At 38.1% G+C, this 15936-nt stretch overlaps 1 pseudogene; it reads right to left on the bottom strand.

The window, feature by feature from the left end:
- Positions 1-11577: 11577 nt before the first annotated feature.
- On the bottom strand, positions 11578-12439 carry LOC122479406 (annotated as a pseudogene).
- Between the last annotated feature and the right edge of the window lie 3497 nt (positions 12440-15936).

The following is a 15936-nucleotide window of genomic DNA, read 5'->3' as shown; positions in this document are numbered from 1 at the left end:
TGTTTTTTGTTATGAAAGAATGAATGAACAAATTATAATAAAATTAATCAGAACACTATCTTCATAAAGAGACTATTTTGATCAAACTCGAGTAAACATTTAAAAAAGTATATTTGTTTTTATGTATAGTTTAGTATTAAATATACTGTTGAAGGTTTAACTTAGACCTTAACCACAAAGTACTGTATTTGAGTGTATTCTTAGTTTATATATGATTTTTGAAAGTGGAAACAAAATATTGAAAAACTCAATGATATTTATGGGTAAATTAATTTATTCATTCAACAAATATTTAGTAAGCATTCTGTGTGCTAGATAGAATTCTAACATGCTAATACTACTTTCCCGCACCCTTCCAAAAGGAGTGCTAACATATTTGCCTTCTTTGCCTGCATTCAGGTATGTTTGCTGCTAAACGGAGAGGCTGACCAGATTCGTATTTAACCACCAATGTAGAAATCACAGAGTTGTTTACAATTCTAATTTGTAGATTCTAATATTTAATGTGTTAGCAGTGACTAAAACTTCTTGGAAATCTCTAAGAAATGAGTTACTATTGAGAAGAGAACAATTTTTTTATTTGGAACTTTATCACTGGAGGCCAAGAATTATGTGTGTTATGAAGTGTCAGATAAACTGTTGGCTATAGAAAGAGGCTTTCTTCTGGTGAAGAAGTTCCAGTGGGAGGGTGATGTGATCTAGAAGAATAAGAACTAGACTCTGCAGAGTCCTGGGTTCTGCTACTGCTTTCTGTGAACTAGCTGTAAGACTTTGGGCAAGTCTTGAAACCTTACTGGACCTTAGTTTCCAGATCTGGAAAATGTTAATGATAATCCTTTCTCTGCCTCCTCATAAGAATGCTGTCACGATTAAAATAGTAGCTTCCTCCTTTGTAAATTGAGAGTTGTAAATTAGAGCAATTCTTAACCGGGGCAGTCCAAGAATCCCCATGAAATTTTGCAGATTTGTACGTATATGTTCATTTGTACATCTTTCTGAGCATGAGGTCTGTAGCTTTTGTCAGATTCTCAAATTGGCAAGTGACCCAAAGAAGGTTAGGAAACACTGGATTTGAGAATCTCTAACATCCTTTCTACTCTTAAATTCAAATTTCATTCTCCCTCTCTGAATAATATATATGAAAGCACTTTGAAAGACTGCTAAACAAATGCAAAGTATCATTCTCCATCTCTCTTTATGGATGTAGCCTATGTAAAAGTCATAGCCTTACTTGAAAAGGTGATATTATATTATGTTGCATGGATTATTGAATAAACATATTGCCTGGGGGAAGTCCTCAAATACAAGGTTCGGTATTGGACCCCTAGAAGAATTAGAGTATGTCACAGAGGTTCAGAGAAAATAGAAGGAAATCTAGGTGAGAGTGCAAAAATATTTTAACATAGATTTAGTGGAGTTTAGTGGGGAAGCTCTAAACTAGTAATTAAACTAGCATGAGGCTATTGATCTAGTTCTAGTCTGGATTTTGACACCTATAGCTGTGTCTCAATTTCTTCTACTCTAAAATGATTTTACTAATTCATACTTCACAGGATTTGGGGGAAATTAAGTTATTTAGTTAGATTAAATTACTTAGTATAGGTGAAAGTGTTTTTAGTCAACTGTACAGTGTTACAGAAAAGCAAAAGTTTTCTATTCAAAGGAGGAAATTCCCACTATTCAGGATTTCCTGATTATGGAGGGGAGTCACGTTAGGGAGGACACATTGGGTTAGACTACTCTTCACCAGTCAAAAAAACCTGCATAAGCAGAAAGTTGTGTTGTTGGTTTTTTTTTTTTTTTTAATTTTTAAAACACGCTTATTTTTGAGAGAGAGCAAGAGCACAGGGGAGGTGCAGAGAGAGAGAGGGAGATAAAGGATCCAAAGTGAGCTGTACACGGACAGCAGATGTGGGGCTCAAACTCAAGAACCATGAGATCATGACCTGAGCTGAAATCAGTTTAACCGACTGAGCCACTCAGGTGCCCCGGAAGGTTTTTAATCTAAGCAATCATTGACATGGGTTTCAGTTTACCTCTTTTTTTTTTGGATTTGCATCAGAACGGAATGAAAAGAACATTTGGTTCTAGAACTTGTTTGCTTTCTTACTGAGAGTATGAGTTTGTAGGTAGAGATAGAGATGGGATTTCATGAATTTTTATATTCACAGCCCTATGCAGGCACTCAATGAAGTCAATTCCATTGAATGCCCTTGGGCTGGTTACTTTCTCTAAGCAATGTTTCCTCTATTTGTAGGGATAATAATAATTAAAAAAAATCCAGGCTACCATTTATTGAGTACTTTGTACCAAGTACGTTACATATGTTATTTTGTTTTAGCTTCACAGCAACCCTGTGAAATATATCCCCATTTAAAGATGAGGACTCTGAAGTTCACACAAGATAAGCGACTTAATACTAATAACATAACTGCCTTACAAATTTATTGGAAAGATAAAATTATGTAATGTACTTGATCATACTTTAAAAACTATTTAGGCTACATAAATGTAATGATGCTACTACTGCTTTTTGTTTTTTTGATCCTTTTGTCAGTTGCTCTAGCTTCAAAGAGTTATACTTATCAGTAAACATCTCCCCATTGAATCAAGAGGGTTCTTTGACAGAAGATTTAAGGTACATTGTGTCCCAGAAATGCAGATTTGGTGATGGAAGAAAATGGTTTTTGCTAGGTTATTTTTTCTAATGTTTATTTATTTTTGACAGAGAGCGGGGGTGGGGTAGGAGCAGAGAGAGAGAGGGACAGAGGATCTGAAGTCTGCTATGTGCTGACAGCAGCAATCCTGATACGGGGCTAGAACTCATGAACTGTGAGATCATGACCCTGAGCCAAAGTGGGACGCTCAACCAACTAAGCCACCCAAGTGCCCCTATTCCTAGGTTATTTTTGATTGTGACACACCTATTGTGTCACCAAATAGCTGCTGCTGGATGCTGAAAGAGAGAAGGAAGAAGCAGAACCATGAATGGTTGATGAATAAGACCCTTTGTAAATATTTTGCCTGGAGCTGCCCCCACCTCCTCACTATTCAAATAGATTAAGATCATAAAAACCAAGACATTCAGACCTAAAGCTAAGATTCAAGGTTGGAGTATCATCAATTTTAACTGGTGAGTGTAAAACTAGTAATCTTTGTGGGACCAAGGCTGTGAGTTTGCTCTGAATATCTTGGTTTTGTGGAGCTGAGATTCGTATTCACTATAAATATGCAACATTGAAATACTTTAAAGCTTCATAACATAACAAACACAGACTTATAATTATAGAAAGGCACTAACTACCAGCCTGTCATTAGAGGAAGGAGTGGTAAAGTCAGGTTAGAGGAAAACTGCTGATTACCAAGGAGAGTTACCTTTTATTTCTGACAACTTATTTCTCCTTGGTTTTAAAAATACCTTTTTATGAAACAATTTGATTTTGTGCAATTGTTTTCTACTTAAAAAATTTATTAGGCGACCTGGTAGAAGAATTTGATCCTTTATTGCACCTCTACACATTCACTAATAATGATGGAAGATTTTTTGGTTGTCTAGTTTATCTGAGAGAGAAATGAGACACACCATAAGAGAGGGTGGGGAATCTGGGCTCAGTGCCCAGGATTTTTCTTTGCTATTTGGATCACTGTGTTTGCTAGAATATTTAATTAATCCCACTCTTGGAGTAATGCTTATTGCTGATGGCCATTGCTGAACTGAAATATTAAACCATATGTAATATATCTCCAATAAAATTTAGATTTAAAAGCCCTAAATGATGTATGTATTTGACAGTCCTTAATGAAAACTGACTAAAGGAATTTCAGAGAATGGATAGGCTTAACAGTAACTTCTTTTCATTCATGTGGAAGCAAGTTCAGGATTATAAAATTAAACATAGGGAATTAGTGCAATATTTGGAGTAGGATTGTACCAATTCTTGAATATATAGGTTGTTGTTGTTGTTTAAGTTTTGGCTCTTCTCCCATATCTCTGGTGAAGGCCTTTCCTGAAGTTCTTTAAGACCAGTTCTTTTTGGAGTACATTTTAGCCATAGTTAGACCATCAGGGGATTCTCTGATAATTCTCTTTTGAGTAATTCAATACATGGCATGATTTTCTCTTATTATTGAACCGATGCCTCAGCAAAGGGTTAGAGGAATTCTGCTGTTTGTAGCAAAAATCTTGTGCCAAGAGCATTAACCTTGAAGTTCTATACACTTTGCAGGTCAGGCAATTACCACAGTTATCCTATTTACTTATTTAAGGATGTGGCAAGAAGAGCTTCCAAAAAATGGACTGATAAATGTGAGTGGAGGGGAAAAAATCAATTTCTTTTTTTGAAAGGATAGATCCAGAATTGTAATGATGGAAAGAATTCTAAGATTCAGTTAAAATGTCTCTTGAACAGGTCAGGACAAATAGCCTGACGTATTGGAGTATGCCTGTGCAGTCAAGAGGGATAGAATGCTTGAAATGAGACAGTACTTAAGAATTTGATCAAATCCATTGGTCTTCAAACTTTGTAAAGGCTTGAGTTCCTTTATTCAAACAAAATCTCATATACTTAATATGTAAAACAGGTTTAAGGGGAGCTATTCTCCTTGAAGCTGAAGAGGTCGCATCTGTTCATATGCTTTGCCTTCTTCCTTCCTTCTGAACTTTGAAAATCAGTCATCTAATCCAACTCTCTCATTTGACAAATATGAACATTCATTTCCAAGAGGAGTGAAGTGATTTGTCCAAGGTTGTATAATAAAAAAGTGTCAGGGTTGATTCTCAGACCAGTGCTCTGCTCTATTATGTAACTTTGTACTTGAGACACTCTGCTTCTTGCTTGGAACTTGGGGAAGAGAAAAATTAGGGAATACTAGATAAAATACTAGGGAATACTAGGGAAAAGTAATATGATTGTGAAGACAAGTGGATAACATGGGTCACAAATACTGTTCTCTGAGCCTAGAGCTCAACCATCCGTAGGACAGCTATTTGTTGATTGTCTGTTATGTACAAGGAATGGCTTGAGGCTACAAGAAAGTGCAAGATTCCACAATAAAAGAAGAAATAATGTCTTTACTATTATTTGCCTTATATTTTCTCCTTAAAAATGTGAACAAAGTGATGGGATGCCTGGGTGGCTCAGTCAGTTAAGCCTCAGACTTAGGTCATGATCTCGCGGTTCGTGAGTTAAAGCCCCACATCTGGCTCTCTGGTGTCAGTGCAGAGACCACTTTAGATCCTCTGTCCCTCTGTCTCTCTCTGCTCCTCCCCTGCTTGTGATCTCTTTCTCTCTCTCAAAAAATAAATAAACATTAAAAAAATAAATAAGAATGTGAACAAAGTGATAATTTAGAGAATACATATCAGATATTCATCACATAGGCATAGACTGTGGAGACAGACCACATGGTTTGGAAGTCTGTCCCTGACACTTACCTTGGGCAAATTACTTAACTTCTCAGTACTTCAGTTTTCTCATCTGTAAAGTAGGAATAATAAATTACCTGCATCATAGAATTGTGAGGGTGAAATATGTACTTACATATAACTTAGAAAGTACTTGGCACCTAGTAAATACTAGGTGAATCTTAGTTATGATTATCATATCTTATGTCACTCAGAATGACAATTTAAGGGTCTCCTCTCAGTCAGTGTTTTGGTTTTGTACTTCTTATGCATATTATTAAAGAAATAATATGGAAATTATATTCTGAATATCTAAGTTACCAAAGCATTATCAATTCAATTTGGTAATCTTCATTTCTTATTTTATGCAGTGGTGTGTTTAATGCTATGTACTTGTCTTAGTAATTTTGGGCTACTATAACAAAGTACCATAGACAGGGTGGCCTGTAAACAACAGAAATTTATTTCTCACAGTCTGGAGGTTGGAAGTCCAAGATTAGAGTTCTGGCATGAATCCTTGCGAGGGCCCTCTTCTGGGTTGCAGACTGCCAGCTTCTCATTGTACCTGACATGGAGGAAAGAGCAGAGAGATGGAACAAGTTCTTGTGTCTATTCTTCTAAGGGTGCTAATCCTACTCATGAGGACTTTACTCTCATGACCCAGTTACCTCTCGAAGGCCCCTCCTCCTAATACAATCACATTGGGGGTTTAGGATTTCAGCGTATGAATTTTGGGGGAACACAATCATTCCATTTATAATAATGCTTTAAGTTTAATGATAGTTCTTATACTATATATACTACATGCAGTATGATATACTTCACTTATTCATGACTCCTAAGATGCTTTGTACATCTTAAAAGGGAATCTTGATAATTAGAAATATATGGCACTTGCCAGTGATAACCTTGTACATTACTTATTCTTTTCAATACATATGCTATCTTCTCAAATAAAAAGTAATACTGTGGGCATGGACAAGGTCATATGTTTCTCTTCATGTTTCTAGAGTGTAGCCTTGTTCCTTGCACATAGAAGGCAATCAACAGATGTTTGCTGTGTCATGAGTTCTGCTGTTAATGACATCTCTTCTCAATTTTAGTTTTTCTTTTTCTAATTTTAAACTGTCAGCCTAATTATAATATCTTTTATACTAATTTTTCTTTGTTCCACTGGATCTGAGGTTCATAAATTTGTTGAACCATGAATAAAAGCAAAAAGCTAGCACATGTAGGTAAGAGCCATATGCATTGCTTTAATGAATAGTCATAGTGACATATGGAGGAGGACTGCCCGATTAATTATTGGATTTGATGGAGTTGCTGCCTGCCTGAATGAGTTAGTCCAGGGGCCAATTTATAGTGGCAAAATTCTGTGATGGGCTGGTCTGACCGATAAACAAAGTAAATAAATGAACCAAGTTGACTCAGTAGCCCAGATAATTTGCTAGATTAGCATGAAAATATTATATTGCTTCTTAACAAGAAGATTTGCCTACATTTTGGAATTATGTAGAATTTCATGGTGAGATCCCATTTACATGTGTTTTCAATAACTTAAAAAATTTTTTAATGTTTATTTATTTTTGAGACAGAAAGAGACAGATCATGAGCAGGAAAGGGGCAGAGAGAGAAGGAGACACAGAATCCGAAACAGGCTCCAGGCTCTGAGCTGTCAACACAGAGCCCAACGCAGGGCTCGAACCCACAAACCATGAGGTCGTGACCTGAGCCGAAGTCAGACACTTAGGTCTGAACCACTCAGGTGCCCCGTGTTTTCAGTAATTTAATAAATTTCTTCAACACATATAAACAGAATGCTTTAGTTCTTTAGAACCAATGGTGTGAATTGTCAGGCATGTTAATAGTCAAATAAACAGGTGTTTTTTAGACTTTTTTTTGACTTTTTAAAGTAGTGAAAGCCATGAGTACTAGGGAAAACAAATTAAAATTCCACAGGATATAAATTGAAAAGTGTTTTCTTCCTGCCACTGCTAACTCCCTTGTACTTCTTTCCTAACAATAAACAGTGTTACACATTAAAAAAATACTCTTCCATGAGGGTTGATGGGGGTGGGAGGGAGGGGAGGGTGGGTGATGGGTATTGAAGAAGGCATCTTTTGGGATGAGCACTGGGTGTTGTATGGAAACCAACTTGACAATAAATTTCATATATTAAAAAAAATACTCTTCCAGGGGCTCTTGGGTGGCTTAGTCAGTTAAGCGTCGGACTCTTGATTTTGGCTCAGGTCATGATCTCACGGTTCATGAATTCAGCCCCAAGTTGGGCTCTGTGTTGAGCATGGAGCCTGCTTGGAATACTCTCTCTCCTCTCCCCTGCTTGCTCTCTGTATCTTTCTCAAAAAAAAAAAAACAAAACCAAAAAAACAAAAAACAAAAAACTTAAAAAAAAAAGTAAAAAATAAAAAAGAATTCTTCCAGATATTTTTTGTGTATTTATACAGGCAGGATCATATTTACCTATATTCTTACAATATGCTTTGTTCCCTTAACAACATATCATAGACTTCTTCCCATATCAGAACATATAGATCTACCTCATTAAAAAATAATTGTGTAATATTCATCTCTGTGAATGTATCAAAAGTTAACAAGTTCATGTTAATGGACAGTGTTTTGCCATTGCAATCAATGCTTCAGTGATCATCTTTTTTTTAATTTTAGTTTTAATTAATTTTTAAAAAATTTACATCCAAATTAGTTAGCATATAGTGCAACAATGATTTCAGGAGTAGATTCCTTAATGCCCCTTACCCATTTAGCCCATCCCCCTTCCCACAACCCCTCCAGTAACCCTCTGTTCTCCATATTTAAGAGTCTCTTATGTTTTGTCCTCCTCCCTGTTTTTATATTATTTTTGTTTCCCAGTGATCATCCTTTAAATAACATCTCTGTGTGCTGGTGAGATTTATCTGTAGGATAAATTTCTTGAAGTACAATTGGGTAGAAAGAAAGTGCATTTGGGGCACCTGGGTGGCTCAGTCAGTTGAGTGTCCAAATCTTGATTTCGGCTTAGGTCATGATCCCAGGGTTGTGGGATCGAGCCCCATGTTGGGCTCTGCACTGACAGCGAGGAGCCTGCTTGGAACTTTCTCTCCCTCTCCTTCTGCCCCTGCCCTGTGCGCGCGCTCTCTCTCTCTCTCTCAAAACAAATAAATAAACTTTTTAAAAGTGCATTTGAATTTTAAATAGATATTGCCAACTTAAAATAATACATAAAAATGTCTGTTTCCTTATTTGATGTTTTGCTAACAGTTTGTTTAAAAATTTTTATCTTTTAATAGGCATTTAGTTTTTCTGCTGCTCATTATTTCTGCTACCCAAATGTCTTTGGAGAACTATCTCTTTCCCACGTAGTTGATGGGATTCCATTAGGAATAGGCCAGGTGACTCAGTTCTGGCAATGAAGAGCATCAGTTCTTCCTGATAACTAATGACTTGTTTTTTTTTAATGCCTTGATTTTTTTACAGTTTTATTGAGATATAATTGATGAAATTGTATGTATCTAAAAGGTATAGTGTGGTGACTTGATCGACATATGTATTGTGTAATGATTATGGCAATCAAGTTAGTTAACACATCCTCACCTCACATAGTTACTCTTCCTAATAACATTGTTGTCTAGAGGAGGAAGAGCATGACCTAAGTTGTTCCAATGCCCAAAACTCATATGGGAGCACCAGAAGGAGGCACTCTTTTGCTGGACTGAAACCTGGGAGAATGTAGGCATGAGTTGCTGGCTGGTACATTGCCTTCTTGTTGCATACCAGTGAAGTTGAAACAACAGTGAAGTGTGGTGGAGCATACAGCTGAGAAATGGAGGCAGATAGTGCCTTCTAGATCAAGTTTAGATGAAAGTCAGAAAAATCTACCTCTACACATTCACAAGTGCGTGGGGACGTTTGCCCTAAATTTTGACTTTTTTCTTAATGACGATTGTCAGGAAATATATTCTCTTTGGCACCTGTTTCTCTATCCCAGCCTGTTTGGTTGTTGTTGTTGCTGTTGTTGTTGTTGTTTGTTTTAACTGCCTATACCCTAGAAGTGAGTTTGTGTGACATTAGACTTACCATTCTTTTCTCTCTGGGCCTGTTTTCCTCATTCAAAAAAAGCAATGGGAAGTAGAGGGTAGGCATGATCTAAGGTAACTTTCAGCTCTGCCATTCTGGTTCAACTGTGTTTCCCTGGATTCTGATCCTATAGGTGCCCAGGAGAGTATCTAGTCTGGTTGTTTTTCTCCAGGTGTCTTAGCTTTAATTTGAGTGCCAGCTTCCAGCCTTACCTGTTTCAATTCTGCTCCTGCTGCTGTTCCCTGGCTTTCTAGAACATCCCAGTACAGAGAGTAAAAGTGAAGTCTCAAGACCAGCCAGGCTCCTGGCTTCATGTCATAGCTCTACCACTTATTGGTCATATGACCTTGGTCAAAGTACTTCACTTTTCCATACCTCAACTTCCTCCTCTTTATAAAGGTTCTTGTTAGTGTTAAGGGGATTTTAGATGTAATACTTTCTCAGTCTGGTTTTTTTTTTAAGTTTATTTATTTATTTTGAGGCAGAGAGCACAAGTGGAGGAGGAGCAGAGAGAGGAGACAGAGAATACCAAGCAGGCTCTGTGCTGTCAGTGCAGAGCCTGACATGGGGCTCAATCTCACAAACAGTGAGATCGTGACCTGAGCCAAAATCAAGAGTCTGATACTTAACTGACTGAGCCACTCAGGCACCCCAATACTTTCTCAACATCCAAATACTTTATCACAACACCCAAATCTAATTCAGGTTCTGGTACGTTTTATGTTCTTAAAACTGTCAATTCTTTTTTGCAAAGTACTTCACATTAGCAAGTTGAGTAATTCACATTGGCAGATACAAAAACAACAGTGAAGTCCAAAGAGATTGAAATGACTTGCTTAAAATCACACTGAGAGTAAATGACAGAGTCAGGATTCAAAATCAGATTTATTGGCTCCAAATCTCTGTGCTTCTCACTATTCTCAGCAGTGATAACCCATATCTTATTTATTGGAGGACTTTAATACTCTCCTGATACTTATGGAGATGTCCATCCTCCACCTTGGAATCTGGTTGGCTTGTTCTTTCTCAGGCAGGCATATCTTAATGGGTTTCCTCTTCTAAACCCACCCATTCTGTTAGATAATCAAATAAAAATGTATCCTCACCTTCCCCAGAAAGAATTAGGACTAGTATTAAATCTGGACACTACTGTACTTTCAGAGCCTTTGTTTTCCAAGGCAAAATGGTTAGTGGAAAGCTAACTGGGTCTAGTTCTGATCCATTAATTATTTCCTTTAGTAATTGTATGGCCTTGGCCAACTCAATTAATTTCTCTGGGCCTCAGTTTCTTTTATTTGTCAAGTAAGGATAATAATGTTACTAATATCTGCTTTATAAGGTAACTGCGATGCTGGAGGTAAAGTATGGTAAGTGCTTGGTTATAGTACACATTCAGTAAGTCACTGTTATTGTCAACAATAGTTACTTCAGCTTGTGGGAGACTGAGCTATTATGGCCCTAAAGAGATTTGATATTATTTGGGGGCTACTCTCTGAGTATATAGTCTTTCAGTTGTGTTTGGGAGAGGATGGGGGAAGAGAGTAGTCTGGTGAGAAGGGCACACATTTTGGATTTAGGTAGATCTATATTTGGATCTGATTGTGGCAGTTACCAGTTGTGCAAACAGGCAGGTTATTTAATCACTTTGAGCTGCAACCTCTTCATTTGAAAACCAGGGAAAATAATGCCAATTTCACAGAGGCTACTGGAGCAACTGAAATAGCATATGTAAAGCATGGCAGTGATTTTAAAAATTATTTGTCCTTAAAAAAATAAAAAAATAAAAAATAACAAAAATATTTGTCCTCCATAAGGCATTGTTAAAGAATGTTCCAACATTATATGTCATTGTGTTCCTCTTTGTGCTATTAGCACTTAGTGCTGCTGTCACGTGGTAGGAACTAAAAAAATATTTGCTGAGCTCTCTAAAGATCTCTAATAAAATCTTTGAAAAAGAAAAAAAAATATTTGTTGAACTGAATGGGCCCTTGAGTTGAACAGTAAAAACGTTTTACACCCAAAGTTGTTTTTGTTTTTTGTTTTTTTTTTTTTAAGAAACTGATATTTATTTTCTATCCACCTTATTTCCACATTCTGTTTTGGAGCCTGTAGAAGAATTGCTTAACACCACCCAGTGTTGTTCTTACCCATTCAATGGTCTGAGAATGAGAGCTGCAGACCAGTCTTCAGTGGCAGACTATGGGCTCTGGTCTGCAGTATGGAACTGCCGGATGGGCACAGAGGCCACCTGCGTGCCTTCAGGCCAGTCTGCAACCTGAGCTCGATAGCAGTAAACTCAAGCAGTTTGCTTGGGCTAGAGATGTCCACTCACCCTGAAATTCCTCCTTGGTCATGGCCTTTTCAGCAGTGGCCTGCTCTTTCTTTTCTATCTCTTTAGAATCTCTGTAGAAATAGATCAGGCATGATCTCCCATGGGTGTGCATGAGGGATGGTGGCACAGGTGCACAGAACTTCCCGCACCATCATGTACCACACGAGCCCCACTGAGCTCCCTTGTTGTTGCACAGGATGGCGATGTGCACATAGCATGGGGGAGAGTCTGTGATACACAGAGCAGTGGTTGGCAGGTTAACATAAGATGCCTCCACGGGAGGCTGGTGGTCAGCCCTGGGCTCAGTAACCACCAGAAGATGTGGTTCTTGGAAGTCTGCCTGGATCTGGTTATTGAAAGTTCTGGGAGTGAAGTACCCAGCAGTAGGAGTGGCTACAGTGGCACCAGCAAAATTCAGGACAGCCCACTGGCCGGTGTTCCTGGAGGACGTGACACTGACACCAACTGGGTTTTCAATGGTAACAATGGCACAAGCCATCAGTGGAAGCTTCTTCCAGGTCCCCTTCAGATTTATGATGTAGATGCCATCACTTTAACTTTTGTAGACGTACTGTTCCATTTGGAAGTCAGAGTTGGTGCCACCTAAGTAGGTTCCTGCTGCAAGGAATTTAGGGATATCCTCTTCCTTCATTTGTAGGACATCAGGGGCTCTGGGCACTGTAAAAGTTTCCCTTTAAGTTATTATGGGACCCTATGACCACACCATGTGGACCCCTGTCTGGGTGGTGCAGAGTGGCATACCTAAAGTTTGATCACTGATACGCTCACTCTTCTGTGGCTGGAAATCCTAAAAAAAAGATAAAATAAAATGTTAAGGGAGTTATTATGCTGAGTAAAACACCCAGGCTTAGGAACTAGTGTGCATAAGACCTCAAATTTCTTTCTGGCTCTCAATATGAGAGTCATGATTGTTTCCCTTGCGTCATCCTCTGCATGTGGCTTTTCATCTTACATTCTGGTTTTGCTCCAGGAGACTACACTGTCTTATGCCAGGAACCTGATGAAAGGTCACACTCAGAATGGCCAGGCTGGGAAGAGCTCACTTAACAGCATAGGTCTCTAACTACATTCTCTAGTGCTCTACCTCAGTGAGGTAAAAGCAAGAATGAAAAATTCCAAAGAAGCCTAAAATTTAGATTTTGTCCTGAGAGTATAACTGGAAAGTTTTTTGTTCTGAGTTGTGTAACCAGGAATGGGTGAGTTTCTGTCATTTCCCCACCAGATAAAAAGGAATTTATGACGAATCATTGTTAAATACAGTGATGTGGACTTATTCTTTCCAGTTTAGTGTGACCCATCCCAACCTTTTACAGCCAGTTTCTTTAAAGACAGAATGAGAAACCTCAGTGTCCTCTGGAAGTGTTTGTAAATGGATGCCAGCCCAGCCTTTATTACACTGGGTTTATACATCATATAATTGCCCATCTTGATATACCTCTTTCAGACTCTGCTTGAGCAAGGGCAAAATGAGTTGAGGATTGTCTTTTGCTGCAAATGCTGATCTTTGGTATTTTTTGGTTGACAATGCTTTATCTTTTTCCATGTTGTCCTTGGATTTCTTGAAGTTTCTCCTTTTTTCAGTCTTTTTTTAAAAAAAAAATCTACATACATTATGTCGACTTAGGTTGTTATTTACCTAAATTCAATTCAAAGTACCATGGCAAAAATTCACTGAGCACTTGTTCTATATAAAGCATGATGGAACTGTTTTTTTAAAGCTTCAACACAGAGTCTTTAGAGCTGCGGGATCCAATAGGGTAGCTATTATTGACATGTGGCTATTTAAACTTAAATTAATTAAAATTAAATGAAATAAAGATTTTATTTCCTCAGTTTACTAGCCATATTTCAAGTGCTTCATAGCCAAATATGGCTAGTGGCTACTGTATTGGGCATCACAGATAGAGAATATTTTCATCATTATGGAAAGTTCTCTTGGACAGTGCTGTTATTATAGAGTTTCAGTTATATAGGACTTCAACTCACTACTTGTCTTTCATTTATGAGATAGTCAAAAACTCATATCTTTCAATGAGAATGTTTTTTAGCAATTCAAATAACACTTATTGAATTTTACTGTTAGGTACTATGGGAAATAAAAGGAAAAATAAAATATGTTTCTTGTCCTCAAGGAACTTAAAAAACATATATGTATCTTAAATTTAATGTTTTTTTAAATGTTTATTTATTTTTGAGAGAGAGAGTGAGCAAGTGATCATGAGTGGGAGGGACAGAGAGTGAGGGAGACAGAGGATCCAAAGCAGGCTTTGTGTTGACAGCAGATGGCCCTATATGAGGCTCAAATTCACAAACTGTGAGATCATGACCTGAGCTGAAGTTGGACACTTAACCAGTTGAGCCACCCAGGTGCCCCAGTAACTTAAAATATATGGAGGAAAACTGGCACATAACACAACTAATGAGATTAATAGGGTAGGATATGCAAAGTGGTGTAGTAGAGGCATAATCAAAGTACAATGGACTCGTTTGAGGACGGATTTCTTTTTTTTTTATCATTAAAAAAAATTTATTTATTTATTTTGAGAGAGACTGAGAGTGAGGGAGAGGCAGAGAGAGAAAGAGAGAGAGAGAGAGAGAGAGAGAGAGAGAGAGAGAGAGAGAGAGAATCCCAAGCAGGCTCCACATTATCAGCATAGAGCCCCACTTGGGGTTTGAGCTCATGACCCGTGAGATCATGACCTGAGCCGAGATCAAGAGTCCATGCTCAACCAGCTGAGCCACCCAGGTGCCTCTGCATTAGAATCTTCATTTGGAAGGGGGCGTTTAGAAAGGAAAGGGCATCAGGAAGGCAGAAAGTCATTTTAGGTGGCAAGGGAAGAATATGAGTAAAGACATGGAATAGGGAAAGCAGTTTTGTCTAAGGCAGGTAATATGGCATAGAGATTAAGAGCATAGCCTCTGGGGACAACCTGTCTGGGCTCAAAAACCTGGCTTTACTTCTTTTTAACAAGTAGATTCATCTTTCTAAGTCTGTTTCTTCATCTGTAAAATGGAGCTAATAGTAAAATAGTAGCTATCTAACAGAGAATTTGTAAGGATTCAATAAGATACTGTTTTTGGAGACTTGGCACAGTGCCTGGCTTATATCAGACCACTAGGGGAGGAACTGGGGGAAAGTGAGTTTGCAAATAACAGAGTCTGCCAACAATGGCTGAATTTAGTGGCTGAAATAAGATAGAAGATAATTTCCCTTTCAGTTAAAAATCTAGAGGTAGGCAATCCAGAATTGATAGGTTGGCTCTCTTCCACAAAGTCGTCAAGGACCCAGTTCCTTCTAACTTTCTGGTACACCATCGCTAGGGCGTGGCCCTTGTCATCAAAGTCCAGGATGGAACTTTAGTCATGATATTCATGTCCCAATCAGCAAAATAAGTAGGCATCCTTTGTCTCTTATGGTTCCCAAAGTTGAAACCTGACATTTCCACTTGCATATCATTGGCATGAATTCAGTCACATGGCCACACCTAGCTGCAGGGAAACTGGGAAACGTCTTTTTTCTGGGTGGCCTTTTTACCAGCTAAAATTTTTATTACTAATAGAAGAGGGGAAATGGATATTGGAGGATATTAGCAGTCTCTGTTACAAAGAGGGACAAGAATGAAGCCAGATGACAGAGATCTTCTATGCAGTCTAAGGAGTTTGTACTTTTATTGCTTGGGCTCTGTGGAGCTACTGATACTCTCCACATAAGGAATTAATACAATTAGAGGCTGTTCATGTAATGGACTTGGACGTGGTTCCTCAGATCAGCAATACTCACCCCAGAAATACTCAGATACTTGCAAGAACAGTTACTCTCAATTAAAAAAAAAATTCCCCTTGAGCTTCTAACAGTCTTTCCCATTCTCCTTCCTCTTTAAAGAAGGAATGAGGTAACCTGAGGGGAGGAAATGTGAGAAGGCAATCCTTCCACCTGGCAGCTCTCTTTTAGACTTCCTCCAGTGCATCATTGGTGCTCTCAAAATGTGCTGAGAATGGAAATCAGTTCTTTATATGGGCAGGTGCCAAGCAAAGGGAATTGGTATCTTATTATCAGGATATCGTGCTCTTTCTCTGAGTACATTGT

Source organism: Prionailurus bengalensis, chromosome C1 (assembly GCF_016509475.1).
Source record: "Prionailurus bengalensis isolate Pbe53 chromosome C1, Fcat_Pben_1.1_paternal_pri, whole genome shotgun sequence".
NCBI lineage: Eukaryota > Metazoa > Chordata > Mammalia > Carnivora > Felidae > Prionailurus > Prionailurus bengalensis.
The sequence above is the reverse complement of the archived record's forward strand: the minus strand, read 5'-3'. Positions and strand labels throughout refer to the sequence as shown.